The sequence below is a fragment of the Nymphaea colorata genome, chromosome 7 (assembly GCF_008831285.2).
Source record: "Nymphaea colorata isolate Beijing-Zhang1983 chromosome 7, ASM883128v2, whole genome shotgun sequence".
NCBI lineage: Eukaryota > Viridiplantae > Streptophyta > Magnoliopsida > Nymphaeales > Nymphaeaceae > Nymphaea > Nymphaea colorata.
Window position 1 is genome coordinate 22929132 of NC_045144.1, and position 16015 is coordinate 22945146.

The window sequence follows — 16015 nt, forward strand, 5'->3', positions numbered from 1 at the left end:
TTAGAAAGGTATGCAGGTGTTGGTGCATTTTTCTAATTAAATAAGTATTTCTTTTGTGTACTGACTACCGATTGTGGCAAATCATGTGAACACTCCATGTAATTTTTAAATCATGGTAATGTTATTTTTTTATTTTTTTAACAAAACTTTTGATGAACTAGGGCGGGCGATGGCGGGGATGACCTTAATCTTATTTTTTATTTTTTTAACAAAATTTTTGATGAACTAGTGCGGGCGATGGCGGACCGCCTTTTTCCTCTTTTAAGAGGCCGAGCCTCCCCATCGCCCAGAGGCCTCCCTGCTCTATTCCGCCTCACCACTTTTTTCCTCTGAAAACCACTCCTTCATGTCGTGTGTATATTTTCAAAACCAAAAGAAGCAAACACAAACAGGAACTTTATATGAAAAGTCGTTTTTGCCTTACAAAAAATGAATTTAGCTAAGACCGGAAAATAGACATCATCTTAAAAAACAATCACAATAAATTTCAATTTGATCATGGCATGCCTTCTGTGTAATTAAAAGAACTGTAGTGGCACTTTCAATATTCCATGCACCGTGAACAAAGCAATATTATAAAATGCGTGTTACATGCCACTCGCTGGACTTTCTGCTGAGTTTTCTGTGCCGCAGCATCCTGCCCACTAAATGGTTTTAAATTTTCAGTGACACTTGATACGTGCTGTTTAAGATAAGCATTCTTGTCGTATCTTCTTTTGTAAAAAATTGGCATTTGGTTTGCGCTTGCGTTTCTTAACACGCAATTTTTTGTTCTAGGAATCCTTAGCCGAAAACACATGTTAAAACTAGTATCATAGGAAGTATCAATAAATTTTAAAACTAACATGAAAATGAGTAAAAATAAGATAGTGGTAAATAAAAAATTGAACTTGTATTCATAACGATACAATTTCACAAATATTATTCAGAACATTTAAAAGTGAGCTGAGAAAAAGTTAAAACAAAAGAGAAAAAGAGAGAACTATAAAACCTGGAACATTTTATTCATACTGAACTCCTCATGACCCAAAAGAAGTAAAACAAAAAGCGAGAAAAGGGTCGAACTTAGGTAAATAGTACAAATCATAGAAACATTTTGGTAGTTGAAGCATATACGGCTTGGAGTAGAGAAAAGGCACAGGGAACAGCAAGGTGACTCGGACTTGGACCTAAGAATAACAGAGGTGAGAGATCTTGTAGCCAATCACCAGTAAAGAAGAATCAAGCAAAGTATCATATTCTGGTAGCTTAACTACTTGCAATAGGATTTACAGAACGACGACTTCTAACTGATGCTTCTGCAAAGGCATGCTGGAATTGTCTTCATATGTTATGAAGTGTCCTGAAAGTTGTTGATACTTTATCTGAGGAAGGATACTGCAAAATTAATTGGTCCATGCCTATATCGTCTTGAATTGCTGAATCCTTGTAATTTAGATATTCTTGTACCGAGGCATCACCAATAAGAAACTGAGTCAATTGCCGCATGCTTGGCCTTGATTCGGGCGCAGTCTGTGACCAGAGAACGCCAAGCTTCAGCACAAGCTCTGCTTCCTCCACCACACAGCAAATTCTCGAGCTTCTTGTCCATAGCGTCCAGTATTCGTCCACCCTTCCACAGAGAGTCGACTAACTCCACCAGAATAATCTCCTCAGAGGGCCTCCCGGGCTCAAAAGGCCTCCTGCCACAGGCCACCTCTAGGACTAAGGCACCGTAAGAATACACATCCGAACTCGTCGTGGACTTGTAGGTGCGGGAGAGCTCCGGCGCCATGTACCCAAAACTCCCAACGATGTGGGTTGTCTTTGGATTGGTCCCATGCTCATAGAGTCTGGCAAGCCCAAAATCACTCAGACTGCCATTTAGATCACCATCCAACAACACATTACTTGCTTTAACATCTCTGTGCACAACCACTTGCTCCCATTCTTCATGAAGATACAGCAGGCCGGAAGCAATTCCCTTCAGAATATTGAACCTCTGTTCCCAACTGAGGCATCCCGCTTTCACATCAAAAAGGAAACCGTCTAGGCTCCCATTGGGCATCAATTCATAAACCAGGAGCAGGTCGTCTCCTCGTCTACACCAACCATGCAATTGGACCAGGTTTCTGTGTCTAATCCTCCCCAAGCTCGATACTTCTGCAACAAACTCCCTCATTCCCTGTCTTGATTCATGTGATACTTTCTTGACCGCAACCTCCATTCCGGTGCCTGGCAGAACACCTTTGTAGACACTGCCGAAACCTCCTTTCCCCAATTCATCCTTAAACCCTTGGTTGCCATGTAGAGTTCCTTGTACGAGAACCTATGTGAGTAGTCTATCTCCCATCCTTCTATCTTTTCGGATGTGAGCTTTCGCTTCCTATAGGCCAAATAAGAAATGCCAACTGTGATCATGAGAAACGATAGAGCCACCGACGCTACAGAAATGTTCAAGAACATGTTAGAAGACTTCCACAGAGGAGCTTCATCACTAATAGAGGGAAGGCGTGAAAGGTCCAGTTCTTGTTGTTATAGTCGTGTCCCCCAACAAGAATGCTTCAACAACAATAAAATAGGGCAAACCACCACAAAACTGCTGAAAAACGGAATTACAGGGCAGCGTGCATAAGATCGAGATTCCAACACCAATGTTGCAGCAATATATATCAAAATATATGCTAGAGATGCAAGAAAAAGGAGACACCAATTTACGTGGAAAAACCCCCAATAATGGGGTAAAAAACCACGGGCAAGAGAGACTTTCTATATATCAAGAAAGGGAGCCAAATACACGAGCAACAATATCCCTACTGTTTTAAGAAAAACAGTGAACTCAAGAGAGCAATAATAATCTCTTATACGAATGAAAGAAAGAGCCCCAAAGATTCAAGAAAGAAATCACCCAATGAAGACTCCCTTCATTTTCTCTTTCTTCTTTGTCTTTCCTCTTTCTTCTTGGCGTGCCAATCGACCCACGCACCTTGCTGCGATTTCTCCTTCTTCTCCTCCTTGCCTTTCTCCTCTCCTTCTCCTCTATGAGCAGCCACAAGGTCCCTTCTCTTTTTCCCCCAAAGAGAGTCAACGAGAGAGAGAAGTGTGAGGCGTCGTAAGAGGGAAGGGCACCATCGGGTGCCCTCTCCTTCACCCGCCCGTCACTTAAGTGACGGGCCGGGTCGGGTCTTCTTTTGAGGCTGGACCCGACCCAACAAACTCCCCCTCCAGCCTCAAGAGAGGGATCATACCTGCAAAATGAACAAAAATTAATACACTGCCTTAAAGGCAGTCATCCCAACTAAGTCTCTACACATGTCATGCTTCTCTCTAGGTAGAGACTTCGTCATCATATCTGCAGGATTCTTCTTTGTCTGTATCTTCTCTAACTGAATCAATTTCTGCTCAAGCACATCACGAATCCAATGATATCTGACATCAATGTGCTTGGTCCTTGAGTGGAACGCTGAATTCTTTGCCAAATGTATAGCGCTTTGACTATCACAATGCAACACATAGGTCTTCTGACTAAGGCCTATGTCATGAAGAAAACTCTTCATCCACAACAACTCTTTACAAGCTTCAGTTGCTGCAATATATTCTGCCTCTGCAGTGGAAAGAGCAACACACTTCTTCTCCTTGCCTTTCTCCTCTCCTTCTCCTCTATGAGCAGCCACAAGGTCCCTTCTCTTTTTCCCCCAAAGAGAGTCAACGAGAGAGAGAAGTGTGAGGCGTCGTAAGAGGGAAGGGCACCATCGGGTGCCCTCTCCTTCACCCGCCCGTCACTTAAGTGACGGGCCGGGTCGGGTCCTCTTTTGAGGCTGGGCCCGACCCAACAAACTCCCCCTCCAGCCTCAAGAGAGGGATCATACCTGCAAAATGAACAAAAATTAATACACTGCCTTAAAGGCAGTCATCCCAACTAAGTCTCTACACATGTCATGCTTCTCTCTAGGTAGAGACTTCGTCATCATATCTGCAGGATTCTTCTTTGTCTGTATCTTCTCTAACTGAATCAATTTCTGCTCAAGCACATCACGAATCCAATGATATCTGACATCAATGTGCTTGGTCCTTGAATGGAACGCTGAATTCTTCGCCAAATGTATAGCGCTTTGACTATCACAATGCAACACATAGGTCTTCTGACTAAGGCCTATGTCATGAAGAAAACTCTTCATCCACAACAACTCTTTACAAGCTTCAGTTGCTGCAATATATTCTGCCTCTGTAGTGGAAAGAGCAACACACTTTTGCAACCTGGACTGCCATGATACAGCTCCCCCTGCAAAAGTAAAAACATAACCAGAAAGAGACTTCCTAGAGTTCAAGTCACCTGCCATGTCTGCATCAACAAATCCTTGTATCTCTGGATTAGATTCACCAAAACATAAACAGTAAGTACAAGTACTTTTCAGATACCTTAGGATCCACTTCACTGCTGCCCAATGCTCTTTGCCTGGATTTGACAAGAACCTGCTAACTACACCAACTGCATAAGCCAAGTCTGGGCGTGTGCAAACCATAGCATACATGAGACTCCCTACTGCAGAGGCATATGGAACATTCTCCATTCTTTCTTTCTCATCTGCTGAAAAAGGACATTGTTCATTTCCCAATTTAAAATGTGCTGCTAAAGGTGTACTTACAGTTTTGACATCTTTCATGTTGAACTTGCTAAGCACCTTCTCAATGTATTTCTCTTGTGATAACCACAACCTCTTGGTCTTCCTATCACGAGCAATCCTCATGCCTAACAATTGTTGTGATGGCCCCAAGTCTTTCATATCAAAGAACTTGCCCATATCGATCTTCAATTGGCTAATCAATTGACAATCCTGTCCAACAATAAGCATGTCATCTACATATAACAATAAGATAATGAAGCTACCTGATGAGAACTCTCTGATGTAGACACAATGATCTACAGCTGACCTGCGATACTTTTGATTTATCATAAATGCATCAAATTTCTTGTACCACTGTCTAGGTGCTTGTTTAAGTCCATACAAGTTTTTCTTCAACTTACAAACCATGTGTTTCTTCCTGGCAATCACAAAACCTTCTGGTTGTGTCATGTAGATTTCTTCCTCTAGATCTCCATGAAGAAAAGCAGTTTTTACATCTAACTGCTCCAACTCCAAGTCTAGACAAGCCACCAAACCAAGTATTACCCTAATAGATGACATTTTAACAAAAGGAGAAAAAATTTCATCAAAATCAATACCTCTTTCCTGCTTAAAACCTTTCACCACTAACCGAGCTTTGTATCTCAACTTGCCTTGACCTTCATTTTTAAGCTTGTAAACCCACTTGTTCTGCAACACTTTCTTACCTTTTGGTAACTCTACCAAATCAAAAGTGTGATTCTTGTATAAAGAATTCATCTCATCCTTCATAGCTTTAATCCATTCATCTTTATGCACATCATCTAGCACCTCTGCATAGCATTGTGGCTCTCCACTATCTGTAAACATAATATATTCATCAGTAGAATATCTAGTAGATGATATACGTGTTCTTTTACCTCTACCCAATTGCTCCTCAATTGGCTCTGAATGCGAAGGAAGCTCCCCCTCCAACTCATGCTCATAATCAGTTTGAGTCTCCATAGGGCTGCCATCTGTATACTGCTCATCTGTCTCTCTTTCTTCTTCCTCTACATCTTCATCAGTCTCACCATGCTCAGATGAAAGTTCTTCAGGTTCTGCATAGGTTGGCTCATGAACACCACTAGCATTCACACCTGACTTCGTGTCTCCCATGACATCTTCAATAGTCTGATCCTCTCTGAAGACAACATCACGACTCCTGTAGATTTTGTCATTCTTTGGATCCCATGACCTGTAACCAAATTCATCATCTGCATAACCAAGAAATATCAGAGGAATAGCTTTATCATCTAGTTTGGTCCTATGTTCTTTAGGTACATGCATAAAAGCTTTGCAACCAAAAACTCTGAGGTGATCGTACTTAACCTCTTCATCTGACCAAACTCTCTGTGGAATGTCTCCATCTAGAGGCACTGAAGGAGACCTGTTTATTAAATAAACTGCAGTACGCATTGCCTCTGCCCAAAAATACTTAGACAACTTAGAGCTAGATAACAAACTTCTAACTCTCTCGATTATTGTTCTATTCATCCTTTCTGCAACTCCATTATGCTGTGGAGTATAAGGAACTGTCTTTTCATGTCTAATACCATGCTTTAAACAATAATCTCGTAAAGAAGATGCTATATACTCACCACCATTGTCTGTACGCAGTCTCTTCATCTTCTTACCAGTCTCGCGCTCAACCGCTGCATGAAAAGTCATGAAGATGCTACTTACTTCACTTTTGCTTTTCATTGTAAAGGCCCACACCTTCCTAGATGCATCATCAATAAATGTAACAAAATAGGATGCTCCACCTTTAGATGTCACATTTATAGGTCCACATACATCTGAATAAACTAAATCTAAAACATGTTTAGTTTTTGAAGAGCGCTTTTTCTGAAAAGAAACTCGATGCAACTTACCAACCAAACAATGATCACATGGAGATATCTGTGCACCATCTGCCTTTGGTAACAAATTCTTCTTGGTGAGCAAGTCGATTCCTCTTTGACTCATGTGACCTAACCTCTTATGCCACAAATCTGACGAAGTACCACCAGTAACTGCATTGACATCCACACTACTGATTCGAGACTTCATCCCATACAAAGAGCCAAATCTGTCACCTCTAGCCAACACTAGTGCCCCCTTGGTAAGTTTCCAACCTGTCTGACTAAACGAAGTACAATATCCATCTTCACTTAGTCTTCCTGCAGAAATCAAATTCATTCTCAAGTCTGGAACATGTCTCACATCTCTCAAAGTCAACTTGCATCCTGTGCTCGTCTGAATGCAAACATCTCCTATCCCAACAATCTTCGAAGTGTCACTGTTGCCCATGTGAACTACTCCAAAATCACCTGCTCTGTAGGATAAGAATAACTCCCTACATGGTGTGGCATGATATGATGCCCCTGTATCTAAAATCCATGTAGAATCACCATTCTGAACTGTAAGACAATCATTTTCCTCAGATAAAAATAACACTACCTCATCATCTGAAGCAACTGCAGTGTACTCTTTTGGCTTCACATTCTCTTGAATCTTCTTTTTCTGCTCTTTTTCTTCTTTCCATTTTCTGCAATCAATCTTCTTGTGCCCTGGAATACCACAGTGAAAGCATTTACCTGTCATCTTTGGTCTTGATTTGGACCTGGATTTTGATCTGTCTTGCCATTTGTTACGGTTCTTCTGTCTGCCCCTGTCTCCCATCACTAACACTTGCGAGCTACCAGTACCAAGAGACTTTCTCCTTGTTTCTTCATTTAAAATGCTGCTGGTTACATGCTTCATCGTAAGCACACCATCTGGAGCGGAGTTGCTCAAAGAAACAACTAAAGTCTCCCAACTGTCGGGAAGAGAACTGAGCAACAAGAGTGCCTGTAACTCATCATCTAATATCATTTTCATGGCTGACAACTGATTGATTATGCTCTGCACTTCATTCAAATGCTCTGACACTGGTTTTCCCTCTCTAAGTTTCAGATTTACCAATTGCCTAATCAAGAAAGCCTTGTTCCCAGCTGTTTTCCTCTCGTAAAGATCATGCAACTTCTGCCATAACGACTTCGCGCTCGTCTCTGCGGATACCAAATGAAAAACACAGTCATCTAACCATTGTTTGATGGTGCCAATGGTTTTCCTGTCCAATAACTTTCATTTTTCATCTGTTATATTCGCTGGCTTTTGGTTCTCAATTGGTGCATACAGGTCTTTACAATACAGCAAATCTTCCATTTTCGCTTTCCATATAGTCCAATTGTTTCCATTTAAAGAGACCATTCTAGTAGGGGTCGACTCCATCCTTTAATAAGAATGCTCACAACCACGCTGGCGCTAACCTGGTGTTAACTTGGTGCTAATCTGGCTCTGATACCACTTTGTTATAGTCGTGTCCCCCAACAAGAATGCTTCAACAACAATAAAATAGGGCAAACCACCACAAAACTGCTGAAAAACGAAATTACAGGGCAGCGTGCATAAGATCGAGATTCCAACACCAATGTTGCAGCAATATATATCAAAATATATGCTAGAGATGCAAGAAAAAGGAGACACCAATTTACGTGGAAAAACCCCAATAATGGGGTAAAAAACCACGGGCAAGAGAGACTTTCTATATATCAAGAAAGGGAGCCAAATACACGAGCAACAATATCCCTACTGTTTTAAGAAAGACAGTGAACTCAAGAGAGCAATAACAATCTCTTATACGAATGAAAGAAAGAGCCCCAAAGATTCAAGAAAGAAATCACCCAATGAAGACTCCCTTCATTTTCTCTTTCTTCTTTGTCTTTCCTCTTTCTTCTTGGCGTGCCAATCGACCCACGCACCTTGCTGCGATTTCTCCTTCTTCTCCTCCTTGCCTTTCTCCTCTCCTTCTCCTCTATGAGCAGCCACAAGGTCCCTTCTCTTTTTCCCCCAAAGAGAGTCAACGAGAGAGAGAAGTGTGAGGCGTCGTAAGAGGGAAGGGCACCATCGGGTGCCCTCTCCTTCACCCGCCCGTCACTTAAGTGACGGGCCGGGTCGGGTCCTCTTTTGAGGCTGGACCCGACCCAACACTTGTTCGCCGATCGTGAAGCTCCAAGCCAAGATATAGTGCTTGCTGAATAGCTTTTGCTTACCAGAAGAGAAGCCAACATACATGTGTTCGAGCAGAATAGAGGACAGGTCAATGGAATATGATATTAGCGAGCGGGTAGGCTTGAGTGGGTGGGGCACTGGAGCTATGGTGACATTCTGCTTCCCCATCCCGTCATATTCAATCCATGCTTGGATGGGCGTCTGGCTGTCCAGAAGCACCCTTTCTTTCTTATCAAGCTCTGTATAATAAGCAGCAGATTCGGAGGTATTGGAGATCACACCATCGACGTCGATGCCCACATGGTTTCCATCTCTGTCATTCAAATCTACTTGTTCAACTGTGTCGAATTCAACTGCAAATATATGATTGTTTGGGTTTCCGTTGTTCGACTGGTTGGCGAAGCCGAGGAAGGGGCCTCCAGAAGCAGAGGAGAAGTTGATGGAGGGTGCCAAGACGAAGGCGAAAACGTGTGCTGAACGATTGAGTTGTCGTAGCTGAAGGACCCTTTTTGAATTGGAGAATGGCCGGGTAGAACGCCTGTCCTATGATGCCTGGAAGATTCGTGGTGTGTTGACCGTTAGTCAGTTGAAGAGCCCCCGTGCTGGTAACAGTTGCAAAGCCATATAAGCTCAAGTCCGATCGCTGGAAGCGTTTGAAGACAAAGATGCTATGAGTGCAGCCTCAGGTGATTTGCAGATATGAGCAAGAATATGAAGAAGGAAGATAAGGAGAAACCCTGACAGCTGAAGCGCCATGATAAAGATAAAGAAGAGGGCTGAGAAACATGCACAAGAACTGCCAGCACTTCCACCGTTTTGCTTTCATATGTATCGATAGAGGAGGGAGAAGTCACGGATGTTTTGGGGAAAAATAATCGGGATTTGACATGTAAGACATTTAAACTTTTTGAAAAAGATTATATTTCATTTTCACTTATTAAGCAAAATTCTTAATTTCATCTGGATTTAATTTTTGGACCTTAGGCTCAAAACAAACTTTTGGATTCGTAGTCCAATTCACCACTATTCAATCCAAAATGAATCTTCTCATGTCAAGTTCGAACGCAAGATTAAAATTCAAAATCTAACTTTAGATGCAAGATTCAAATCCTAATCCAATTCTTGGATTCAAATTAAATCCAAAACCAAATTCTAAATCCAAATCAATAATTTTAAACTTGAAATTCAAAGCTGAGATCAAAACAATAAAATTTGATATTATAAGCACCACACGCAAGTACCTTCCATTTGCGCAAAGATGTGCTTTTGAACTTAAACTACTCACTTGAACACTTCGGTGACTAATCGAACCAAATCCGGATCTAAAATGAGCCTGGAATCTCTAAAATAGAGTCAGCCCTATTTGTAACAAAAACCATTTTCTATACACATAAAAAAATGATTTTTATACTTGTTTTATGAGCAGACCCTTTGGAGGCTAATGAAGCAAAATCCACCCTTTATTGGTTCAAATGAGACAATAAGGATGGCATTCCCCCCCGCCCCCCCCACCTCCCAAAAAAAAAAAATGAACGCAGCATGGCAGGGCCGCTTGTGCTGGCACGCATCACGCACAAATGCGGCGAGCTAGAGCGTGGCAGGGCCGCTTGTGCTGGCACGCATCACGCACAAATGCGGCGAGCTAGGGCCTGCACGCTACACAGGCGCTCTTCTTAACTAAAAGTTGCTCCTTAGGGTGGCGGTTTTGGGCCTGTTGGTTAGCCATTAGCTTTGCCCACACCCCAAATAGGTATTTGGAGGGCTAAGGGTCAATCCCACCTAGTCAAAACCTATTTAAAAAAATTAAAAATCATCCAAAAATACTTGAAATTTGCATAAAAATATTATTAAATTAAAAAAATCAAATTTTGAGTTTTGACTCTAAAACTCTCTAAAAGTATCTCACAATCTTCTCTCTTAAGCATAAACTAACCACTCAAGAACCTCTAGTGCTTTCTCTTTTAAAAATTAGAGTTTTTCTCTAGCTCTTTCTCATTTAAAAATTTGAATTTTTCTCTAACTTTTTCTTTCTATTTCTCTCTTCTTCTCTTTTTCTTTTTCTTTTTCTCTAACATAGGAGCAAGTTTCTCCAAGTTTCAACTCCTCAACTGTGCACCAGAAGATTTTTTGGAGGAATACCTTCGTCATCTTCAAGCTTCACCCAAGGTAACCTAGGATCAGCCGAAGAAGAAAACTCATTTCTTTTGTCTTATTTTTTTTTTGTCTCCCCTTGCCCCCTCCCAACAACCGTGCAAGAGAGCTTTCAAAATTTTTTATCCAGAGTCGAGAGCTACTCTTGAGTGCACCGAGAGTATGAGTAAGACGAAATAAATTCAAATTTTTCTTTTATTTTTAAAATAGACTTGCTTTATTCATCGTTTATGTTTGAGATGATGTTCATGCATGATCAATTAATTTTTTAATTAATAGACAAATAAACGGTAAGAATGAGTGTTTGGGTTGTGATTTCTTCATTATTATGTGGATTTTGAGGTTAAGATTTGTCGAAGCCCAAAACCCTTTCACGAATGTGTACATGTTAAAATGCATATTCATGACATTCTCACGTTCAGTTTCTCTCTTAATCACCCGATTATAACCTCAATGAGTGTTTTCTTACGTTGCTCTCCAATTCATGTGTGTTTAATTTTCTTTCACACCGAATTGTGGGAGAAACAGATTTTCTTGTAATAAATAAAATAATTATGTTTTATGCTCACGTATAAAAATATTTAGAACCATGTTTTCTAAAAAAAATTTGAAAGCAAAACCCTCTTCGTGAGGCCTTGTATGAGCCCAATTTTTATCGGGCTTACATAGAAAAATTGAAGTCAGACATTTTCGAAATTATTTCTTGACCCACAAAAACATATGCGTATATACATATTTTGTACATATACATGCACATAATTGTTTCTCTCTTTGTACTTTAACATATTCCTTTACAAAATTTTTGTTTACGTATACATATAAATGAATATGTCTCTTTCTAAAAGCTTATTTTTCTCTTTCTCTTTAAAGTCTCCCTTTCTCTCTCCAAAATTTCTCTGTCTCTAAAATATATATCTCTCTCCAAAACCTCTCTCTTTTTCTCAAATTTTCTTCTCCCTTTTCATTAGAGTTAATATTTTTCTTTCACCAGCTTTCATATATATATATATATATATATATATATATATTTTTTTTTTTTTTCTCTTCAAAACATTTTACTTTATGATGTTCAAAATCTCTTTCTCTTTCTCGTTCCCTCTATTCCTCTTGGATTAAAGTCTTTTCTCTTTTCTATTATTTCGAATATTTTTCTCCCAAGATCTAAGGTTTTAATTTCTCATTTGTCGACTTCATCAAGATTAAAATTCAAGTAATGACCTAATATTAAAATCGTGCTTGATGGTCTACAACTTCATTCATCTCCTTTCATAAAAATATGTGTCAATTATATAAATAAAAATAGAAAAGCTAAATGTATATGATAGAATGATTGTTTTAGATAAATGTTATGGTAGGAATAAGTGATTTGTTTCTAATTATCTAAACAAATGCATTCATACATTCACATTCACACATGAAAATCACGAATGATCATACGCACCTCTCTAAAAAAATTTAAGAAAGATGACATGGAGCTTTACCTAGGTAATAACCAAATTATAGCATTAAATCGACTTAAAAATAGTGATAATCAAAGGTTTTTAAATGATATTTATGAAGATTCCTCAAATCAAAGTGTTTTATACTCTTAAATGATTCTTCAAAACTTTTTCAAAAATTTGAAACATTAAATCTTCAATAATTTTTCAAACACTACGCCACATGAAAATATGTTTAAGCGAAACGAATTACATCAAGAATAAACATAGCTCTTAGATTGTTTACCCATAGTAAAAGCATCGAAAACGGTCAATCACCACACCGACGTACGAGTCCATTTCTCTTAAAAAAAAATAAAAATTTTCTGAAGCACTCCAAAAACCAAAATAGATTTTGGAGATGCGAACAACAATGTAAGATTTAATATACAAGACAATCCAAGGATATAACATACAAGGTAATGAGGTTGATTGATAATTATTTTATGATTTTATAAATTTAATTTGCTCAACATTTAAAGCTACTGTATAACCATTTTGTTAGATCTAGCCCAACAATTAAACTTCATTCTACGTAGAACTGAAACAAAAGAGGAAGAAGGGACCAAGTCTTGAGGGAAGAGGCAGCAACTTAAGACTTAATTTACACAAGCGCCACCTACATATTTTTCAAACTGTATATCTTACCAAAAAAAGGAAAACCAAAAAAAGAAAAAATGTAACGTACGTAGGTAAGTAGCTTTAGGCATTATAAGGAAATAACTTTCTAATTAAGCCTAGCATCAGACCGCATATCGTAACTACATGTCTATTTCTAAAAACTATTGTACTTAACCTGATTTTTTATTAATAAAAAAAAACAAAGTAAATACTCCATGGTACCTAGCTAGAAAATTCATTGGTTCTTTCCTATACTTAATTCTTTTAAATTTGGGAAAAAATGAATTTTTAAGATTGATAGCATTAAATAATGAAAAAAAATATTCATGTTTTCGATTTTCTTATCATTGTGAAGAACCTAATTTTACTGTAATCCTTAAACTTAATTTATATTTAAAATTGCAATAACGTTATAGTTATATTTAATTTTCTTCAGGACATGTTTTTCATTTTTTTTTTTTCGTAATTTCATGTTCCTCCATTTGCTTTTTTAAAACCACATAAAAACTAACGAAAAATATGGATTATAAATTGCAAAATGATGTTTTATTGTATTGTGATACTTGTTAATTATGAGCAACAGACATGAGGTAACTATAAGGGTGCGTTTGATGCATCGGGTGAATTCCGATTTTTCGGAAAAAACCGTACGGGCGAGTGAAATTTCACTAATTTCACTCGCCCGACCTAAAGATGCATCAAACGGGGTGAATTTCACCCCGTTTAATGCGTAACGTGAGCGGGTGAAATTCCACCCGCTCAAAAGTCCGCGCTCCGAGCTCAGACTTTCGAGGAGGTGGAATTTCACCTGCTCAACGCCCTTCCCCCACGCTCGACACCCTTCCCCCCCGCTCAACCTGTAAACGCCCCCTTTCTCCTCCTCCTCGCATTCTAGCATATCTCCGTCCTCACTGGCAGAGAAAATGGACGCAGTGGAGAGGAAGGGCCAGAGCTCCCACCATCGCCGCTCCGCTAGTTTGCCAATGCCATAGTCGCTGCTCCTCCACTGGTCCATCGTTCGTCATCGCCACATGTAAGGGTTTCCTGTAAACGCCCAAAGTTTTTTTTTGTGTTTCGCTATTGCTCTTGCTGATGTCTTTCTCTTGCTCTCGATTTTTTCCTCTCTCATCCATTTTCTCCTCACGGGCTCCTCCTCCCTCGCAGTCGAGCACTCCTCCTCCCTTGCAGTGGAGCCTTTGTCCATTTCTCACCAGCAGGGAAGAGGGTTGCAGTAGGCGTGCAGGCCAGAGCTCCCACCATCGTCACATTAAACAGCCGGTTCACCATTGCCACAGGTATCTCTCGTGTTGTCGTTGTGTTCCTTTCAAAAACGCCCAAAAATCTCCCACTCACGCCACAAGTTTCTCTCTTGCTCTGCCTGTCAACTATCCTTTCGCTTGTTTCTGTTATGAGGAAAATCTCTGTGTTCTGTCCTCATTTTGCTTCAATCTCATAGGACTTGGCTGATTTGAGATCATTTGTATATTCTGTTCTCCTCGACCACAGATATTTGTCTTTGATTATCTGAACTGGAAGCATATAAGGACAGAGATCTTCTTCCATGCTTGAGCCTTTGTCTGGTTGTCGCCAGTTGCATTTCTCGTGGAACATTTTCATGATCATTTTCAAAAACAGCAGACAACTCAGATACATAGTTAATACATTTAGTGTTGCACTTAGTTTGAGTATCCTTCTACAAGTTTTACAAGCTTCTCAAAAGGAAAAATTGCTATTTTTTTGTTTTGTTTCAATTGAATAGAGGATTAAAATTTGAGCAAACCTTCTGTTGATTTTGTGACTCATCCACTGCTATTGGAACTATGGCAGGGTTTTTTGAAACAAGAAAGGGATGCTGTGGAACAGGAGTTGTGGAGACTGAATCTTGTGCAATCCAAAGTCTATTGGAACATGCTCCAATGCCAGTGAGTATGTATTCTGAGATTCAGTTCACCCAACACAAGCAGCAAACCAGAAGCTAGCTGATGCCCTCTTGCTCCAAGACATTCCCCTCATTGGATGAGAAATCTGCGCAGTCCTGTTTCTCTTCAAACAAAATGAGAAAGAAGAGACCTCCTTGTTGCACCAATAGATTCTGCTATAAGAACCCTCCTTGCAGCTGTTGCTGTTTCATTTTATGAGTGTTATATATGTTTGAGTGCTGAAGAAATAAAACTTTTGGCATATTGGTGTAGAGTTTATAGAGTGTTTCAGTTACCAAATGAAAAATGCAATATTATTTTGGTTTAGATATTCTGGTTTTATATAAATGTAAAGTCTCCTAAATTTTCTATCCTGTGCATCAAACATGGTTAAATTTACTAGGTTAAATTCTTCATTGTGCATCAAACATAGTTAAAATTACCAGGTTAAATTCTTTCTGTGCATCAAACATGACTTCAAATCGGAAGAGGGTTAAATTTCATCTTGAAATTTTTTTTAGAAAAATTTACCATGGTAAATTTACCACGTTAAATTCTTCCTTGTGCATCAAACACACCCTAAGGAACAACTATTGGTCAGGCAGAGACGGTGGTGAAAAAGAAATGAGGGCTTGGGCTGCAAATCAGTGGAGGCTGTGAAGGTTGAAAGGCTGTAGGACTATCTAGAGGCAGCCGTAGTTTACAACACATAGTTGGGTCAGAAGATGCTGATTTTGACCCAGAAGTTTGTCTTGATCAAATTCAAGTGTTTTTTCCTTTTGGCGAAAATAAAGTTTAGGCAATGCACGGCATTGTTTGCCAATTATGTATTGTCGTCCATGCCGCGGTCTACAAAGTCGATTTTTTTCTTTTCATTTTTCATTTTTAATGATGTCTCAACATTAATTATTTTCTCACTTTAAATCATTAAAAAATCAAATGCCAATATTTTAAAATACAGTGTTATAAGAGAAACTGAATATATATATATATATATATATATATAAGTTGTATGATGATACACATATGCAGATCGGCGTTCCAGCTTCATTGGAAATGCATTCAAGACGAAGCCCACCTTCTCTTCCAACAAAGCCCCATTAGAATAGATATACCTGTTTCTGCAAATGCATCTATTACCATGTATACAATTTGGTTTCCACCCGATCTTCACCAACTCGTGTTAGAA

At 39.4% G+C, this 16015-nt stretch overlaps 1 long non-coding RNA gene and 1 pseudogene across 1 annotated transcript; one reads left to right on the forward strand and one right to left on the reverse strand.

Moving 5' to 3' along the window:
• Positions 1-997: 997 nt before the first annotated feature.
• Positions 998-10805, reverse strand: LOC116257226 (L-type lectin-domain containing receptor kinase SIT2-like; annotated as a pseudogene).
• Positions 10806-13780: 2975 nt separating this feature from the next.
• On the forward strand, positions 13781-15001 carry LOC126410271 (uncharacterized). The gene is made up of 3 exons (XR_007573969.1): positions 13781-13940; positions 14072-14202; positions 14735-15001. It is a non-coding gene; the product is annotated as an uncharacterized LOC126410271 (long non-coding RNA).
• Positions 15002-16015: the final 1014 nt, after the last annotated feature.